This window comes from Macrobrachium rosenbergii, chromosome 43 (genome assembly GCF_040412425.1).
Source record: "Macrobrachium rosenbergii isolate ZJJX-2024 chromosome 43, ASM4041242v1, whole genome shotgun sequence".
In the NCBI taxonomy this organism is placed as follows: Eukaryota; Metazoa; Arthropoda; class Malacostraca; order Decapoda; family Palaemonidae; genus Macrobrachium; species Macrobrachium rosenbergii.
The window spans coordinates 11,846,782-11,866,672 of record NC_089783.1 but is presented as its reverse complement, the minus strand read 5'-3'; positions in this window follow the sequence as shown (position 1 = coordinate 11,866,672).

The window sequence follows — 19,891 nt, the reverse complement described above, 5'->3', positions numbered from 1 at the left end:
TTCTGCCTCGCTGGTTCTGGCTCACAGGGAACTAAATACCTCTCTCTCTCTCTCTCTCTCTCTCTCTCTCTCTCTCTCTCTCTCTCTCTCTCTCTCTCTCTCTCTCTCTGGAATAACTTGAGAATCGTTCAATCGTATTCTTAATCAATGAAAAGCATTAATATGGGGATTGAACTACCCCGAAGTGACCAATCGCCTTCTTTTGATGCTAAGAATAATTCCCATCGTCATTTTGATTTGCGAAGAACCGAATGCATAAATGTCAACAAACCCGCCGAGAGCTGATCTCTGATGCAGAAATTCAATACAAGTCTTTAGGAAAAGGTCACTGCTTCAGGACAAAGGAAGCCAAGGAAGCTTTTAACGGTAAACGTGGGGAGACCCGTTTGTTGTCAGCGACGAGTTGACCATTAAAACGGATTTATATATGTGTGGATGCATGTGGGTGTCTGTGTAACTGAGGTACTCATAGAAATGAAATTAATACAACTAGGCGTTTGTGCGACAGCAAAAAATAAATAAATAAATAAATAAATAAATAAATAAAATAAGGTAAATCTTTGGAACCAGAAGGAAAGCATCATGGAATAGAAAGGTTTCATTAAATTTTGTTCTGATGGTTTGTTTAGCGTATTAATGTAATATTCGGTAACTTGTAAATCTGATTTAAGACCAACAACATTCGCTCAGTTTATGACACAGAAAATTATTAAAATTTTACTCTCAGGGTAACATGCAAAGAAGAGTTCCTGACTGTTGACAAACAGTTTCTAGATTCTATAAAAAAATACCATAAACTGATTTTACTCTTGAATCTAGTTTTTCTAACCTAAGCTATCATAAAAAGCCAAAATCACAACCCAGTTAACCCAAAAGTGAGTAGTTTCGCAACTGGATAAAGGTAATTACTTTCAACGGTTGGTTGCCCTCTTTACTTTAATGCTATGGAATCAACCATTTTCTTTGTGCTTTTCATTTACTCTCCTTGTCTTACCCTATACTTGCTGGAGATGTTTAGACGTTGAATTCTACTTTTACTTAAACTTATATTCCTTCTATGCATTTCAGTGATTCTGTATCATTTCTAGCCTGACGAGGAACCTAGGCCCTAATCTATTTACACGTGAGTGAGTATGCCTATGCTTGTTGGGTCTCATTCAAAAAATTTTTTATATAAATCGATTTGGGTTAAGGATCACCACTGAACGCTAAGACTCGCCGACATGTAACGGGATGGGTTGGACCTATCAGTTTCCTGCTCTGTATTCTTTTAATTTAGATATGAAAAAGAAATATATTCTGAACTCATCCCTCTAAAACAGAAAGATGAATAAAAATGATGATGACGATAATAAAGTACTAACGGCACACAACTACATCTTTGAAAATTGAGTGCTTCAAGACATGATGAATTAAAGATCTTGCACAACGTGAGGAAATAGACATTTTCATGTCTGCAGTTGCAGCTACTGTAACGTTAGCCAATTTTAAGATTTCCAAAGCCTGAACCTCCTGCGAAACCTACACATTTTTTTTTTTAGAAGAATCAATTTAGAAAGTTTAGGACAGACTCTCACAGAATATTAAGTTTTATTACTTGTTATAATACAACTTGCTTTTTATGACTAATGATTTCCTGTGGCTAGCTTTTAGCCTTTGACTTCAAAGATTCATGTCTTGTGCTCATATCTGGAATTTTTACAAGTGCCTGTTAGCCTTTGATGTCGTAGTATTTAGTAGGCTCAGCCGATACAAGCAGCTCTAGTAAGCGTGTGGGCCGGCAGCCGCGGTAAAGATAGTAATCTAATCATTATGAACTTTCTTTATTAAGATAAAAATATATATGTAAAAATATTATATGTAATATGCAATAACTAATAGGATATTATCCTTAGCCATTGTCTCTCACATCTAATTTTACTTGCGGTAGGTTTTTAGCGATAATTAATTTCGCCTCTTGTCAAATGATGGCATTAAATTACTTTTGTAAGGGGTCTTTCAAATAAAAAAAAGTTTTTCGTGGTAATTATTGCTACTTCCTCTTGGTTGTTAGGGTGAGACATTAGGCGACATCTAAACATTACCGGAACAAATAAAATTAATTTCATGTGAGGGAAGGTAAAAAATATACGCAGAAAATTTAATACCCTGTTGTTTTACCACTGCACACTAAATTCCTTGACTAATGAATTATATAGGAATGAATAATCCTCTGAACAGACACTAGACATTGATAAAATAAAAGGTATAATAACATTGTATTTTTGGAGATGAAAACGCGTAAAGAATCTCTGTTTACATAACTTGAAATGAAAACTAGTAAACCCCGAAAACCAGAACCTTTGAAGAAATTCACACATGCGAAAAAAAAAAAAAAATGAAAGGAAGAAGCTGCATATCCAAGAAAACCGCCAAATACAGAATTTCTACTTACTTTTAAGTCACCAAGGAGCATTCCTACATACTCTTTTGAACATTAAATAAACGAATCAATGATGATCTGCAAGTGAGTTTTCGGAATTTCCAAGAAATGAATGAAAATATATGATGAGAATCTTTATTTGTTTTTTTAATATAAAAAAAATTAGATAGAATCAGGTCCCGGTGAGAAGTTTCTTTATTACTAAAGCATATGGTAATGTTCAGATTTTATATTTATATACCCAATTGTCTATGTAAGACAGAGAAAATTCTCTATATTTGCAAGAATGGCATAGAAAAGGTATCAAATAAAATCAAATTAGTTCGTGAGAATATGATACATTTTCTTTACAGAGTACAGAAATAATTTAGAATAAAAAGACAAACATTCCTTCAATGAATAAAATGGCAAAACAAATAAATTGTCTAATGTAAGTCGAATTATGTTACCACCAGTTCTATTATTTTTCAATCCCTCTTTTTAAATAGAAAGTTACATTCAATGAATTTTAAAATTAATCCTCCTCTCACTCAGCAAATAAGTTTTTTTTTTTTGGTGCTTCAAGAGTAAGAAATGAAGGTAAAGGAGAAATAAATCCTTTTTATTATCTGGGATATTTTTTGGGTCATGCAAGAACATTGTCGAAGTAATCTAAATACCATCATTATTATTCTTATATTGAGATACAAAATTAGAGCGATTACATTTTCCATTCTCAAGCTTAAATATCAGCGAAAATTAGAATGAATTTGTAGAAAAATTATACAGCAGCTGACTAGAAATAAAAGACACAAAATAAAAAAAAAAACATGGTTAACCTAAACTTTAAAAGCGCGCACGTAATAACGTAATTACGAAGTATACAGTAAGTAAAATAAATGATCAAATACTAATAATGGGCATAAAAAAAATAAGGAGTAAAACAAGCAGATATGAAAGATGAAGCAAAACGTGAGTCTGAATAAAGGTGATTATAAATTAGGATAAGAGCAATAAAACTAAAAATGATATTAACATAATAATATAAAAAAATTCATCTTTAGGACGAATTGAAGCCATGATTACAGAACGTTCTAGATAACTTTAAATGAAAGAGGTTGGGTTGTGGAATTATTTTAACACTCGGTTTTGTACTATGGAACAGAAGTTGACTGATTGTTGAGTGAAACTGAGGTTTGCTTTACTTGCAGATATATTAAAATGTAGGTCATATGTACCTTCCGTTTTGCCGTGCAGTTTAGAATCACTGTATTGTATATGATGCTGACAGGGTTCTGAATGCAATCTTTTATTTTTCTTTCAAGGCTGGATCTGCGGTAACTAACACCCTGATGAGTCTATGCAAACCCTAAAAGAACTTGGTGCATCCACGTAAACTCCCATTATTATATTTTGGATAAGTGAACTTATAAGGTAAACAGATATCTGTTAAACTATTGGAGAGTATCCTTAAAATACGAAACCTTCAGATTGTGAATGGATCTTGAAAGCAAATCTGGAATCGACATGCAGGAACAGTTCATTCAAAACTAACAACAAATTAAAGTAGAATTATTTGTGAACTGTAAGGAAGCATATACTACAGTACTGTGCTGTTGTCATGTAAACTGGTGTTATATGTATGAAAGCGTTGTCTAAAATTTCGAGGAAATTCTTATAAATAGTTTTATTCATCGCTGTAAATATTTCTTATATGTCTTACGGTATATTTCAAGATATACCGTAAATGGTCTGACAAAAATAGTGTAAGCACCTTCTTACTCTTAAACGCCTACAGTTATTTTTTATTCAATTTGGTCAGTCGACATTGTAAATTGCTTAGACAACTTTATTTTATCAAGAAGCGGTTTAAAGTAAAACTTACATATCTGTCCATAAACAAACAACATTTCCTTAACTTAAACTGACAGGAAAAAGAGAGAAGAGAAGCCCACTTCTAGTAACATCTCTCTTCGCTTCACGATGAACTGAATGGCTTTTGGGAGCTCTCTTTTCCCCAAGTAATTTCGGTGTAAATACTTTACAAACAATAATCATTATCCAATATAATTTACGATGATACGAAAGAGAGAGATAAAGTGAGAGGAGAACAATAGAAACCTACTAAATTTCAAAACAAAATATTGCAGTATCGCAAAAGAAACGAATAAATTACAGTACTTTTCTGAGGAATAGTCAATTAAAAAAATATAAGTGAATGAAAGGTAGTGTAACAATTAATAGCTCAAAACGAGCTGGTGAGAAACATTCTCTTTGTTATCACAAGAATTGCAAGGAATCCGGTATGCACATCATTTGGTATTGTCAGGCGAGTTCGTTATAAGAAGAACTCGCCTGACAATGCTCAAGGATGTGCGTACCTAATTCCCTGTAATACTTGTGATAACTTTCCTGTTGATCAAAATGGAAATAAAACATTGGAAAGGGGAATAGAACAGCATAAAATGCAAAGGTGAATAGTGGAACATTTTATATCTTGGGGGAAACAATCAGACAATTAAGTAGGCAGGAGCAAAAAAGATAGTTTATCATTCTAATAATGTACTAGCAAGACACATCATTGAGTCTAGTTTTATAAAAGAAAGTTTCGGCATGAACATTAGTCATGGCATGTATACACTTGATCCATTAATCTCAAAAGAAATATGCAATACCGAAATGAAATTTTTACGTAAAATTTCCCTTTCTACTTGATGACTCTTCTAGAAAATGGTTTGTAGAATTATCCACAATCATTATGGCGCTGTTAATCTAAAATTAATTCCCAAAAATCCTTTAAAATTTGGTTCCTCTTTTAACTACAAGGATCGATTAAGCCCTTTTTTATCCTCTAACGAGGTTATAAGTATACTTGCCTTAAGTGTAACTCTGGGACACATGTCGGATCCGCGAGGAGGTTACTGAGGGTCAGAATCGACTTGCATCGGCGAATAAGCTTTCGCACTGGTTATAGGCTCTCCAATCCGGAACATTCTAATATCAGAGCTGATTCCAAAACTTGTAAAACTCACATTGAAAGAGGTGATTTTCAGCATAATAAGCCAAACAACATACCCTCACGAATTGCCTATATTGAGTCACTGTTAATCAAACAACTCGTCCCCCAGGTAATACCCAAACCTCATCTGCTCAGCTGTACGTGAGTTAACTTTCTCTTTGAGCATTCTGTCATTTGCTTTCTCCACCTAAGGCTGGTTAGCGGTCGTTGGTTCTGTGGTATTTTTTTAGCTGCATTTTATTCAGTGAATTTTATTTTTTTTGTGATTTTTAAAGTTTTTTTACAGTAAATTTGTGTATAAGTTATTCATTATTCAACAGATCTCCGATGATGTAATAAAGAAAATATTACGAAACGTTGAGATAAAAGAAATATGTTGTATCTGATTGGTTTCCTGGTCTTCCTTTACACTGATATATATATATATATATATATATATATATATATATATATATATATATATATATATATATATATATATATACGTATATATATGTATATATATATATATATATATATATATATATATATATATATATATACATATATATATATATATATATATATATATATATATATATATATATATATATATATATATATATATATATATATATATGTATGTATATATATATATATATATATATATATATATATATATATATATATATATATATATATATATATATATATATATATATATATATATATATACTGTATGTGTACACACACACACACACACACACACACACACACACACACACACATATATATATATATATATATATATATATATATATATATATATATATATATATATATATATATATAAAGGATAATGTAACATAGAATCTCCTCCACCTAAATCAACTCCCAAATCTCCTCAAGTAACCCGCCCCGTCCAATATCCAACCTCCTTCCTTTGTTAAACTACATAGGAATTCAACACTCCAGTGTAGTGGGTAATACGCCGAACAATCAAGTCCTTTCAGATCGCATCCCTAATCACCTCCAGTGACGCCTTCCTCCAATTGCCCAGACTGCCTTCATTAACTTCCGTCTCTAATTCCTAACTTTCCTCCTGTGATAAGCTAAAGAATTACCCGCAGGTAATGCAGTGTAGTATTATTTCCACCCAAATCACATCCAAAATCTTTTTAAGTGAGCTCCTCCTCTAGTGTCCCAAATTGCCACCATTGAATCTTTTCCCCAATATCCATTCTCCCTCTATAGGAATTTCGTGCCTTTTTGTAATTATATAATATGAAGCAGAATTGCCTCCACCTGAATCGCATACCAAGCCGACTTCAGTGATGCCCTCATGTACAGTAGATAATACACCGGAGAATAGCTTCTACTAGACAAGTCGCATCCTAGATTGCTTGCAGTGGCACTCTCCTCCAATTTCCAGCCTCTTTCCCGTGTTAATCTCTAGGAGAATTTCACGCCCTCGCTTGTAGTAGATAATATGGCGCAGAATCGCTTCCACCCCAACATCATCCTAAGTTGCCTTGAGTGACGTCTCACCTCCATTTTCCAGCCTTCCACCAATTTCAGGTTATCAGAAATAGTCTTAGCTGTTGAATACTTACCATACAGTTTTTGTGTATGTCCTGATTTGAAAATAGTGCTTCATACTTCTCATATATTATATAAACAAAAAAATAATGCACGGTGCATATGATAATTACCTTAAATTTGTCTAAGGTTCTAGATAATGTTCTATTCAGTATGATCAATAATTATGTATACGATGTATACGTTTTGATGAAATAGAAGCTTAGAATATCTCAGTAACTAGCATCATGCAGGATTTGTACATTGTACATTAACCCATGAATTACAACTTAAGAAGAAAACACAATAACATGTTTTTGCCTATATATGAAGACTGCAGGGATATACTGTCGATATTAACAGCTGAAGGATAATGACCGATACATGATGATGGTCCTGCATTCGTCAATGTAATAAGAGTGTTCTTTTATCGGAAGGTGAGAGGTTATCTTCTTCAGTAATACTATCATTATTTTGTAATAATTCATCTCTCATTACTATTTTCCACTGTATAAAGAAATGGCGTGTGTCCTTAATTCATACACACTACTCCTTTTTACGGTCTCACCACGCGCAGAAGAACGAAAAACTTACTAAGAAGACATTTCTCTAAGCTGGAAACATGACATTCATAAATTGCTGGATGGTAATCAGATCCAGGATGGAACCAGTTATGGAGAGATTCAAAAAATTTTATCTTAAGTAAACCCAGTATGCTGATATGAATCTGTGTATTACTTTTATGTGGATAGGACATTACACAAAGCATTATCCCCTATTTATGGTAATCATGTTGAATAATGTGAAGTACTTAGATTAATAAATAAAAAAAAGTTATGAAACATTTCCTTTTCTTTTTCACTTTCAGCAAATCCCGACATAGACCTTCACTGGAGGTCACGCGATCAACGATCAGAAGTATTAGGTATGACCTGAAACGGACACACACACTAACCCTTGCGAAGAAAGCCCTGGAGAAAGAAAAGTCAGGTATGACAAAATGAGATAAGAAAAGAGACCTACAACAGATTCGAAGGTGTGAAATTGCTTTAGTAATTTACTCAAGACCGAGATTGGTAATTGGAGGAGGGATCTCACTGGAAACGATTTGGGATGGAATTAGGGTGGAAGCGATCCTGCACCATATTATCTTCTATACTCAAGGGTGTGAAATTCCCGTAGAGATTAACATACGAGAGTGGTGTGATATTGGAGGGGAGGGTCACTGCCGGCGATCTGAAATATGATTTCAAGTCAGTCGATTCCTCCTCATATATATATATATATATATATATATATATATATATATATATATATATATATATATATATATATATATATATATATATATATATATATACTGTATGTAGTTTTTCATCATTGGCTTGGAGATAAAACTGCTGAAACTGGTCAGAACCTAGACCGAATCTTTCATTTCTTCACTGAGTGATGTATAATAAATAAAGCCTGTGTTCCATTGAGTATATATATATATATATATATATATATATATATATATATATATATATATATATATATATATATGAACCAAATAAGATGCAGAATCATCTCCATCTAAATTGCACCCCAAATCGTCTCCATGCAAATATGTTTATTTTGAATCTAAATTAGAAAGCCTTTGTCAAAACATTTACAGGTACTATATATTTTTTTTCTTGTCGCTATTATAAACATAGCGGTATCAGTCAATAAAGTCTTTCTATATGAACTTTAGAAATAAAATGAACACTATGAAAATCAAGAATGCCACCAAATAAGTGAACAAAGTAAAAACAATAGACAACTATTTGTACTTGATCTGTTCTACATTACAGCAGTCACTCCATTCACCTGACGAATGAAATGACAATGTCTTATGGCTCAGTCATCAATAGATAATCGGCCAGTTTTAATTATCAAGAGTGACGGGACAATGAATAACAATCTAATCCTCGCGGAATTCATCTCTGAATGCCGAGCTCACGGAATACCCTTTCATATTAATATATTGAATTAATATGGAATAAGCTTCATCGTATAATCTTATTTTCTATTGAAAGCCTCATCGAAGTTTGTACAAAAAGAGGATAAATGATTTTAGTCCGACAGAGAATATCCTATTTTTATTTATTATAATAGTATTCACGAAGTTCTTATCGAGTGACTACAATTAGTTTATTTATAAAATGGGGAAAACATTATATTTTAATTGAGTATGTATATGTACACACACACACAAAGCACACACACACACACACACACACACACACACACACACACATATATATATATATATATATATATATATATATATATATATATATATATATATATATATATATATATATATATATATATATATTCATCTCTAATTCTAATAGTTTTGTAGTATAAGTTTTCGGTTTTATGCAACATTCTTTTTGCTTAATTTTTTACTATTCTATCTTACTGTTGCGTCCATTTTACTATTATTCCTTCGTAAAGTTTTATTTCTTTATTTGAAGCTTTGTAATTCACTGTTACTTCTTCAAAGAAACGAGGAAAGCTTATTAAGAAACGACCGAAATATAATCGTCCTCAGAGAGGGTACCACTGACTCTACATACCGAGTACAGTAGTATGCGTTGTAACATGCGGTTGGACAGTGATTCAGTAAATGTTTTGCCTATAGCCAGACGCCTGGTTCCTGTGTGTGACTGGTGTGGCAACGCAGCACCTCAACAGGACATGGATACTGGTGTACTGGAAAGAGAGTGGCAGCTGAAGATACTAAGGGTGCCCATGGAAGTTTCCTGTCAAAAATGAGTTTATGGGTTACGGTTAAAGATGATATGCCTCGCAATGATCATAGTTTATATCACATTTAAGGTTATTAGGGAAAATAAAACGTCATGTCGAGAGATTCTGCTTGAAAGAATAATACCTTGGGAGGCTGTTGACATCTTTACAGTAAATGATCTAAAGATTGTACTAATAATATCGACATCTCCTTAGGTAGGTGACAACTATTGTCTAACTCCTAATTATATTTGATTGAGTTTAGGCGCAGTGATTTTACACGAAAAGTGTTTGCAGATGTATGTCATATCAAGCCATCCATCTTACACCGCTTCCCATTGCTTTTGTACATGTTACAGGGATCTGTTTAAAAAGACAAATGACAAACCCGCGCATATACTATTAGTTCTTTTACACGGCCCGATTATACGCGAATTAAATAATTCAAATCAGATCAAATTATTTGTTAATAGTCTTCGTCATTCGTTACATTCATTTTCTGAATGGAATGTAGGATATTCTACAGTTAGTCATTAATTCTTTATTGACAAATTTTTCATCAAAGGAGACGCCCCACTGAATCGTAATTAAACCTTACAGAATTATTTTATGAAAACTGAACGCAGAGTCTGGCTTTCCATATTATTCTATTGACTGGCTGTGGAATAAACGTTATCGCATTTTGAACCCCAACCAAATTCGCGGAATAAAATTTGATATCTCTTTGTATGAAAGGGAACTCATTTTGACTCAGATGAACGAACATACTGCAATTTTTGGCCATATTATTAGTATTGAAAACCTATAGAATTGCACGGAATAAAAATACTTTTTATTACTTCGGCAATATAAACCCCTCATCCTTTGAGCAATTAAGAGAAGATTAATTTTCGTTTTTTATCCATGTAATTAATAGAAAGTCATTATAATCGCTATTCCTATATCAGGTTTCATAGAAGATGTCTCATTAAAAAAAACAGACAGAACTATATTTCATTCCTTTTTCCATGCAGGGTATTGCATTATGAAAAATCAGCTGTCAATGATTTTGTCTTTTATGTGGAAAACGATATTTAGAGAAAATAAAGCAAAGGAATGAAATCAGGGTATACGTCATGAATTGATACAATTACAATTGTGCTTACTTGGGAGAGACCAGACAAACTCTCGGAAAACGCATCGGGGAGCACATAGGAGCCTTTAATAGAAACAGAGCGATGGCCACATATTGGAAAGTATCGACAAGAGAATTAAATTTAAAGAAATTTAACTTTTATACAGATGCAATAATATAAATTGCCACAGGGTTGTCGAGGAGGTCCATATGATATAAATTCAATACTAACAATGGATGAAAAAATTCTTTAATTCTTTAGATACCAGCCATGGCCTTAGAGAAGTAAAGCTCTCCAGAGAAGTCAAGGAGACTAATAATCCAGACGTAGTCCTTGGTCTCGTGGAGCGCCTAATTCCTGGCCTTCGTGACCCACACCCATTCTCAGGCGCCCCCTTCCCAACTTTCCCCTCACTCCCTTCCCCCCCGCTTCCCCTTCCCCTCCACCCCCTCACCTTCACCCATTCTCCCCTAAACAGCTGATGGGGGAGTATAGTTGCAACTAACCAGAATGCTGATTGTCCAAGTAATCAGGTGGCCAATCAGAATCAGATAATAATCTGTCTTTATAGAAAACTTGATCTAATTTTTATTTTAGTTGCCTACAATGACAGAGTTTTATATGAATTTTAACGATATACCAAAGTTTGCACATAAGAAGAGTGTCTTATTTTATCCACACCTTTAAAGAACGTGACTGTTTTCCATAGTCTTCAATGATGCTGATACCATTAGATTTTGCACGATTTGCAATATTCATTCCCAAAGACTATAGAATGCAATAAACATGATTACCACATTAACGAATGACGTTAGTCATAAACAGTAATTTATTTAATTAAATTAAAAGAATCTAAAAGAAGACAATATCTCTTTCCTCTAATTTTTCTTGTGCAAAATAGAAAGTTATGCACATAAATTTTGCATCTTTCCCTCTGTCATCATACCAAGGCAGGCTCACGTGAAATTTATGACAGTAAGCAAGAGTGATTGATTGATTTAAGGTTCTCTGGTGTCGGGATGTTGAAGGATGGCAATGGGATAAGCCTCAGGGTCAAACTCCAATTAGCTGGTCGGGATTGCTTGGCATCAAGTCTTATAGAATATTTGATTTCTATCAGCAAAAGTATTTGCTTTATTAAAAATGAATAGGCAATTGCCGTTTAAGGTAAAACTACGCTGTCTATGTAGATAGGCGGAAGTTGTTGGTCTCTCTGCTCATGTAGAAAAGGGTATAAAGGAAGCAGCTTCATCCCATAATTACTGAAAGGAACAGGAGGGTTACGCCTTTGGATGCGTTGCCACAAGGAGAAAAGGAAAAGATAACGTTTCACACAGTTTCCGTTACCTCCGTTTTATTATTTTCTGTTATAATCTATTACTTTTAATTACTACGCTGTCCGGTGATTCAATCGGGTAAGTGACTGTTCTTCCTCAAAAATTGAAAATAGGTAACTCCGAGGAGATTATTTACACTTAACAACCTCTGCTTCTGAGAAAAAAAAAATAGCTAACTGAATTTGTCAATTTATACTTCAACTGAAGTTTCTGTTTAATTTTGCAGGTGAGTCTTCTTGATAGCACTAAGCAAAATGCATAAAAGCGTTTTTCTTTGCCTATTGGAACTTGTGCTTTTTGCCTGGCAAGGAAATTAATCGATTGTGTAATTAATAATTAATTTTTACCACGTAATATAGATATATATATATATATATATATATATATATATATATATATATATATATATAAACACACACACATATATATATATATCTATATATATATATATATATATATATATATATATATATATATATATATATATATATATATATATATATATATATATATATATATATATATATATATATATATATATATATATATATATATGTGTGTGTGTGTGTGTGTGTGTGTGTGTGTGTGTGTGTACATAGATATATACATACATATATGACATCTTTTTATCACGAAAAAACCAACTGGTACAGAGACAATCAGCAATATGAAAATAAATGCGTGATCCTTGTTGCGTCTCATGTTTAGATTTTTTCTTCATGCTACAGTGAATGGTAGCTATGAGAGCTATTTTCAGAAAACTTTCGAAAAAAAATTGCAATATAGGAAATGCGTAAATGAGAGTTATCTTAGCAAAATTTTTTTAAAGATCACATTGAGACAGAAGCAACCTATTCATATATGGAAACAAACAAAAACTAGTGCTATCAAAATAAAAAATAAAAGGTTCCTCTAAAGAATTATGGGAAATACTCTTACTGGAAAGGGTATAATAAAACAATAAAATAATATTATGGAACAAAGCAAAACAGATAGGTTAGCATTTATCCTAGAAAAGCTTTAGACATTTAATTAAAATCTTCTGTTTAAATAAGAAACATGTAACCTATACCTGAATAGGAAAATACATCCTAAAGTTTCTTTCTCTTGATTTTAGTTTGAACACTTTAATGCAGCGAAGTTATGAATAAATAGGGAAGCCATATATTATAAAATGAAAAAGTGAATAACATCCATAATAAAAATAAATCGCTCGCTCTAAAATGAAAATAAGTGATACCTCAAAGATATAGAAAAAATGTGTTTTGAACCTGGATGATCGCTATATTCATCTCTCGAATGAGAGGGAAACATTTTATGGTTTGGTCACTAATCTTTAATCAGTTTTTGGGGTCAAACGAAATACCTATTCACTCTTAATGAATCCTTACAGAATACTCTTATGGATATGGAACTCAAATTATTATTTCATATTATCCTGTTGACGCGATATAGAAAGAGCGTTGGTATACGCTTCTGTATCAAATTTTCAGCTCCAAATACATAAGGGAAAACATGATAACTTTTTTTGTGTGGAGAATATTTCAGTGACATGTAAGGAACACTTATCCTATTTTTATCTCGTTTAATACTAGAGGACGTTATGTAATTTAAGAAATTTTAATTCAATCTTTTTGACGTGCAGTATTTAACCGAAGTATTACAATCTCTCGTCTCTTTTCAGCGAAAATAGTATTAATTTTTATGACAGTTTATATGATTAATAGGAAATCCTTTGGAACTCTAATTGAAAATAAGGGTTTAATTCAAAACCTTTAGCTGGAAAATCATAGCACATCGAGAAGGTTTGTTTCAAGGTTGACTGTTAATTAAAAAAAAATTCCTAATGAGGAGATTAAACGATTAAATATTTCTGGTCTATGATTTATGCAGTGAGATGATAGAAAAGAGTAACAATAACGCCTCATACAGTTATCAAAGGATAATCCTGTGAGAATAAAAGAAGTACATTCATAATTTTTCTGACTGAAATACGTCTTACCTTTTCCCAAGAAATTGCCCTGAGAATGAGGGTGAAATTAATTGATAAAAGAGTTTTTTTTTTAATGTTCATCGTGTTTAATAAAAAAACGAGTAAAAGTTACAGAAAGGGATTTTGTTCGCGATGTAACGATTCCCAAACACATAACCTTCTCATAGATCTTTAGACCCAATGATAAATTTTGAAAAGAATGATTTTGAAGATGTTTATGCCCTTGGCAATGACTTGGCAGTTAACCCTACCTTTCTCAAAGTTAAAAAGGGTAAGAGTCCTCGTGAATATGAAAAGGAAGTACTTCTGTCCTTACTCCCTTTAATTCCTTACCAAACTTACGGGCACCCTCAGATTAAGGCCCACGGTGGCTAAAGGCGGTTTAATCTTTCAACATTTTGTTTCACCTTCTTTGCTACTTACCATTTCTCCAATCCTACTCATCCATTATTTTCACTCCCATATCCGCTCTTGCTTCTGCCCATGTTAATATTCATTGCTCCATGTTCATGGTTTCCATTCACCACCGTAGCTATACTCTTGTTCTCATTTACTCTCAACTTTCTCCTCTTGCAAACAATCTAAAATTCTCATACAAGTTTAGCAGGTTCTCTTTGCTATCCCTAATCAGAGCATCATCACCCGCAAATATTAACCAATCACTGACACAGTCCGACTCATTTTCTTATTCAACAGTTTTGCACAGTCATTTACCATACTTTTTTCTGACTTATCGCAACACTCCACCAATAAGCATTGAATAGACGCGAAGGTATAACAAACCTTAGTCGTTGACTACTTTCACGTTATCAGATATGCAGTTTTATCTCATTTAGGCACAGCAATAATGAGTATATTGCAATGTACACATAATCTCAACTTAATCTCAAGTAATCAACACTTATAGATGAAAAATATTATCATTTTAACGGTTATACTTTTCTTAGTTACCGCCATTGTTTGACCTGACATTCGATGTAAATTTATCAAAGCTTATAATGTACACGAATACTCAAGGAAATGAATCACAAGTGGGAATTCACTCACAAACAAATTATTCATGTCATAATGATGACCTTATTTCTTTTCACGGGACTGGAATAAAAATTTAAGTTAAATATGTTATATAAATTATATTTTCACGTTCATGATATCAAACATGTGAACATATGACGAGGGGACGGAGTTTAAGGGCAAAATCCAATTTTCTGTGGAGGAAAGAAACAATTATGACATATTATATACTGCAATAGCACTTGTCAGTGATGGATAAGCTATTATAATTTAATGTCAAAGGAGCGTTTTGCGCTTGTAATGTCTCTTGGGATTTTTGGCTTATTGATCATTTGATTAAACTCGAAACAATCACACGCGCGCATGCACGCACGCACACACACACACAACACATATATATATATATATTATATATATCTATATATATATATATATATATATATATATATATATATATATATATATATATATATATATATATATATATATATATATATACAACGCGTTTTGTGTTTTTTTGCGTATATCACGTATTTATTTTCACTCACCTGTCAGGATTACTCCCTCTGGAGATGGTATTGCTAGAAAGGTACTCCCTCCCATCGAGTTTCTTAGCATGCCCTAAAGGGTTGGTGCAAACCCATCCTCTTGTCATTTGGAACCAGCACACTCCGGCATGCAATTTCAGCTGGAGGACTGGTGGTTGGTAGGACGGTAGCTATCCATAACCTTACCACACGTGAACCATGATGTTGTCATTTAATAACGCATTTCCGTGAATAATAATAGTGTTTCCATATAATAAATAACTGCAATAGTAGTTCTACAGTGCAGCAGAGTTCAGTATTGATAATTCAAAATGATTTAAATGAAAGCATAAAATGATTCAAAAAAGGAAATCGGAATACAGTTGTTTCAACCTAGTAACAAGGACGATGCACTGAGCATATCAGCGATCAAAATGATAATAAAATCTTCCCTAAAACAAATCGTACATATTTCACAAATAGTCAACTAACGATTATGATAAGCCTTGTTATCTATTCCATTTTTGCAAGATCAGTCCCTATGGAATACTGCACACTCATTGTGTCTCTGTACATGGTGAGAAGCACAGTCATTTATCCACTTAGTGTTTATTGAATGAAAGGAGAAAAGAAAGAATAGGAAAGTTACAAATAAATTTCTTAGTTTTGGGGTGGGGAGTTATTGGAGAGAGGCGTTCAGGTTTTTATGACACTAAGCGACCATTTTCATTTAGATTGCGTTTGTTTATTAGAACTTACTTTACTAGATAGTTTTACAGATGCAGTTTCACTATCGTAAACCACGAGAGAGAGAGAGAGAGAGAGAGAGAGAGAGAGAGAGAGAGAGAGAGAGAGAGAGAGAGAGAGAGAGAGAGAGAGAGAGAGAGAGAGAGAGAGAGAGAGAGAGAGAGAGAACGTACGACTTACAAAACGAATTGTATTTGATAAATTTCTAGTTGACACCTTTGGGCATTTTATCTCGAATATAGTACTAATCAGAAGATTACGTCGGGTGTTTAGCACATTGCAATAGGTGTTAATGCAGAAGAGATTAACCGTAATAATTTCATTTTAATCAGCATGTTCTTTATTTTTTTTATAATCACAGCTATCTGATAACACTGAATTCGTGTTGTTTTATAAATGATTAAGATTTAGACAGAAGTCAATAAGAATGTAATACCAAATGATGCGAATCATTATATACACCACTTCACTGAGAAATTATTTGGTGAGTGGTGTCTTCGATATGTTTAAATCTTCAGAAATGTTATCACATCGCTTTTCTGTTCTAACACTACAATTCTGTTCCACAGAAGAGTTGCAAAGTTGTGGAGCATTCTTTCCAAACTTCCCAAACTAAGAATTTCGCATTCTCGTAGAAAAACAATTGTCATAGAGGAGGGATTTCAGTGGCGCTTTTTGCTCAAGTTATCTCCCTTTGCACACCTGAGGAAGAGGGGTTACATAGCGGCTATCCAGGGATCTTGAAGGAAAAAAGAACAATAAGAAAATATATGTTCCTGAGGAATGTGTTTCGGGAACGACCAGAATGTTCACGAACTTTCTCCACTTCTGTTTCTTAGTCATTGTGGAAGAATTTCAACATTTTCGAGTAAAAGTTAAATTTGGTTACATTGTATCCAGACATACATTTTCTTGAATAACTGTTCTGATTAATGCTGGTGAAGGTTCACTTACTGAAATTTTATAGGTCCATGGAGAAATAAAAAAAGCAAATAGAAATAAATATTTTATATATATAAACATATAAATATATATATATATATATATATATATATATATATATATATATATATATATATAAATATATATATATATATATATATATATATATATATATATATATATATATATATATTATATATATATATATATATATATATATATATATATATATATATATATATATATATATATATATATATATATATATATATATATATATATATATATATATATATATATATATATATATATATATATATATATATATATATATATATACTGTATATATATATATATATATATATATATATATATATATATATATATATATATAAGATTATGCAGACAGCATGATTGCAACTGCATATCTCGTACAAAGCCAGCCTACTCGCCTCAAATTAGAATAAAACGAATAACCAAAGAGCACATTGAACTTATTTGTCAGGTTAACTAGACCCTCCGGATTAGGAGTTTCCCTACTCCTCGTCTAATACCATCCCGCCCCCAAGCCCCATCTTCGGATCTTAATCCTTGGAAACGGTGATTCTTGCTCTCTCTTCCTCTCTCACAGGTTCCTGGTGTTGAGATTAGCGGATTAACAGCCACCGGCATAGCCAGAGGACGCCATTAGCGAGGAGAAAGTTGATCGAGAACTGACTGGACCTTCCAGAGCTTGGTGCCAGAAATTAAGGTGCGGCGCCACGCGGCAACTGCACGGGCCCAACTCCCATCATGCATTTGTGACCTGTGGGTCAGACTCCATAAAAGGGAGCCGCTGACCGCGCCTGACAGAGACCGACTAGAGATTCTGACTGAACCAGATGAGAGACAGGTAGCTTCCCTCCTTCGCCACCCCTTTACCTCTTGACCTAGCATCCGCCACTCATAGCTGTGCCTCTCCTCCCCAAGTTCCATAGTCCATCGTTAGTAGCCCACAGAGGCGTCCTTGAGATTGTGGTCACCTTTCCTTCTTCTATTACTAATTTTCATCATATCTTCCTTTTCCAGACCTGGAGTGATATTAGTGATCTGTTTGTTGATTATCATTTTGAGTTAATGACATGTTATTATTGTGCTTTTATTTGAGTATCTTTTGTGAATATATAAAGAGAGTAAACCCCTCCCTTCAGCAGAACCTCCTCAATGCCAACAAGATCCATTCATCAAGTAACCTTTTGACTGTATCATCGCAGATTAAACCTGGCACTGTGAACCAATCCTGCCCAGGTGTGTTCTTGTAGAATCATCCTGCATCGAGTGCCAAGAAAGCCCTATCACCCATTGAAGTAATTCGCATATCCCGTCAGCGCCCCCTTCAATATTGGAGGCTCATGTTCTGCTTGTGTTTTGTCGCCTTTTAAAGTAAATGGTATCAAGTGTTTTCTCAAGTATCTCCCATTTCTGTAATGTATGAGGACCCTAGCAACCCTCCACAACCTTGAATTAATTATCGATACATTCACGTTATTTTCTTGAGATTTTCTCTTATAATTACCTGTAGACTTGATTGATTGAATGATATTGCTGCAGGTGGAAGAATGGTTAGATGCGACCTTCCCCACCCCCCAACTCCTTGTGCCAATGAACTCAAGAGACAGCATTCACAGGTAGCATTTGGTGACCTGGCTTAGCATATATCTTCCACATTGCAAAATAGTGCAAAAGATTGCATTTGCAATGTTCTAATTACCATTTGCTAGAGGAATATTGCAAGATTGAGACGAACCTGATTTTTTAGCAAAAAACCCTCATACACATACAACTGGGTAGAAAAATTCACAGCGTATTTCCTTTTGTGTCATGCCATTGATAGAATTATTCATGAAAGGTAATTCATAAGTAACCAGAGTAAATTGCATGCGACTGAAAGTGTACGAAGTTCTATTTGCCATCATGCAAAGAGTTGCCATTCACACACGAGCTTGCTGCTATTGCATGTTAGCGATTTGCATGTCTTAAGCGATAGGACTTAGCTAGTTAGTTCGGTGAAGTGCTAACAGAAGGGAAAGTGTGACTGATTCCCGCATAAGTGTTTTGCTAGTATTGAATTCCCCAGTTCATTTACACTAGCAGAAATTTTGCATTGCAGATTACTGAATTCATTTTGCATATGTACAACCCATTGCGGTAGAGAGAGTCGTGTTTCCGAAATTAATATAAGTTTCTGGGCATCTCAGAAGGCAGATATGGGTCAAGACAGAAAAGCTGTGTACGCTCTGAATGAGGCAAGCATGTGCAGAAGCCCAACCTGATCAGAGATTGAACAAAAAGTGTCATATTGTTTGCTAAAGTTCCAAAACTCTGCCGGAGATTTGGAAATTCTGTAATGCTCTCCTACCGAAACGATTGTTCACGCATTTCATTCATCTCATTCATTCATTCATTATATAGGTCACATTTT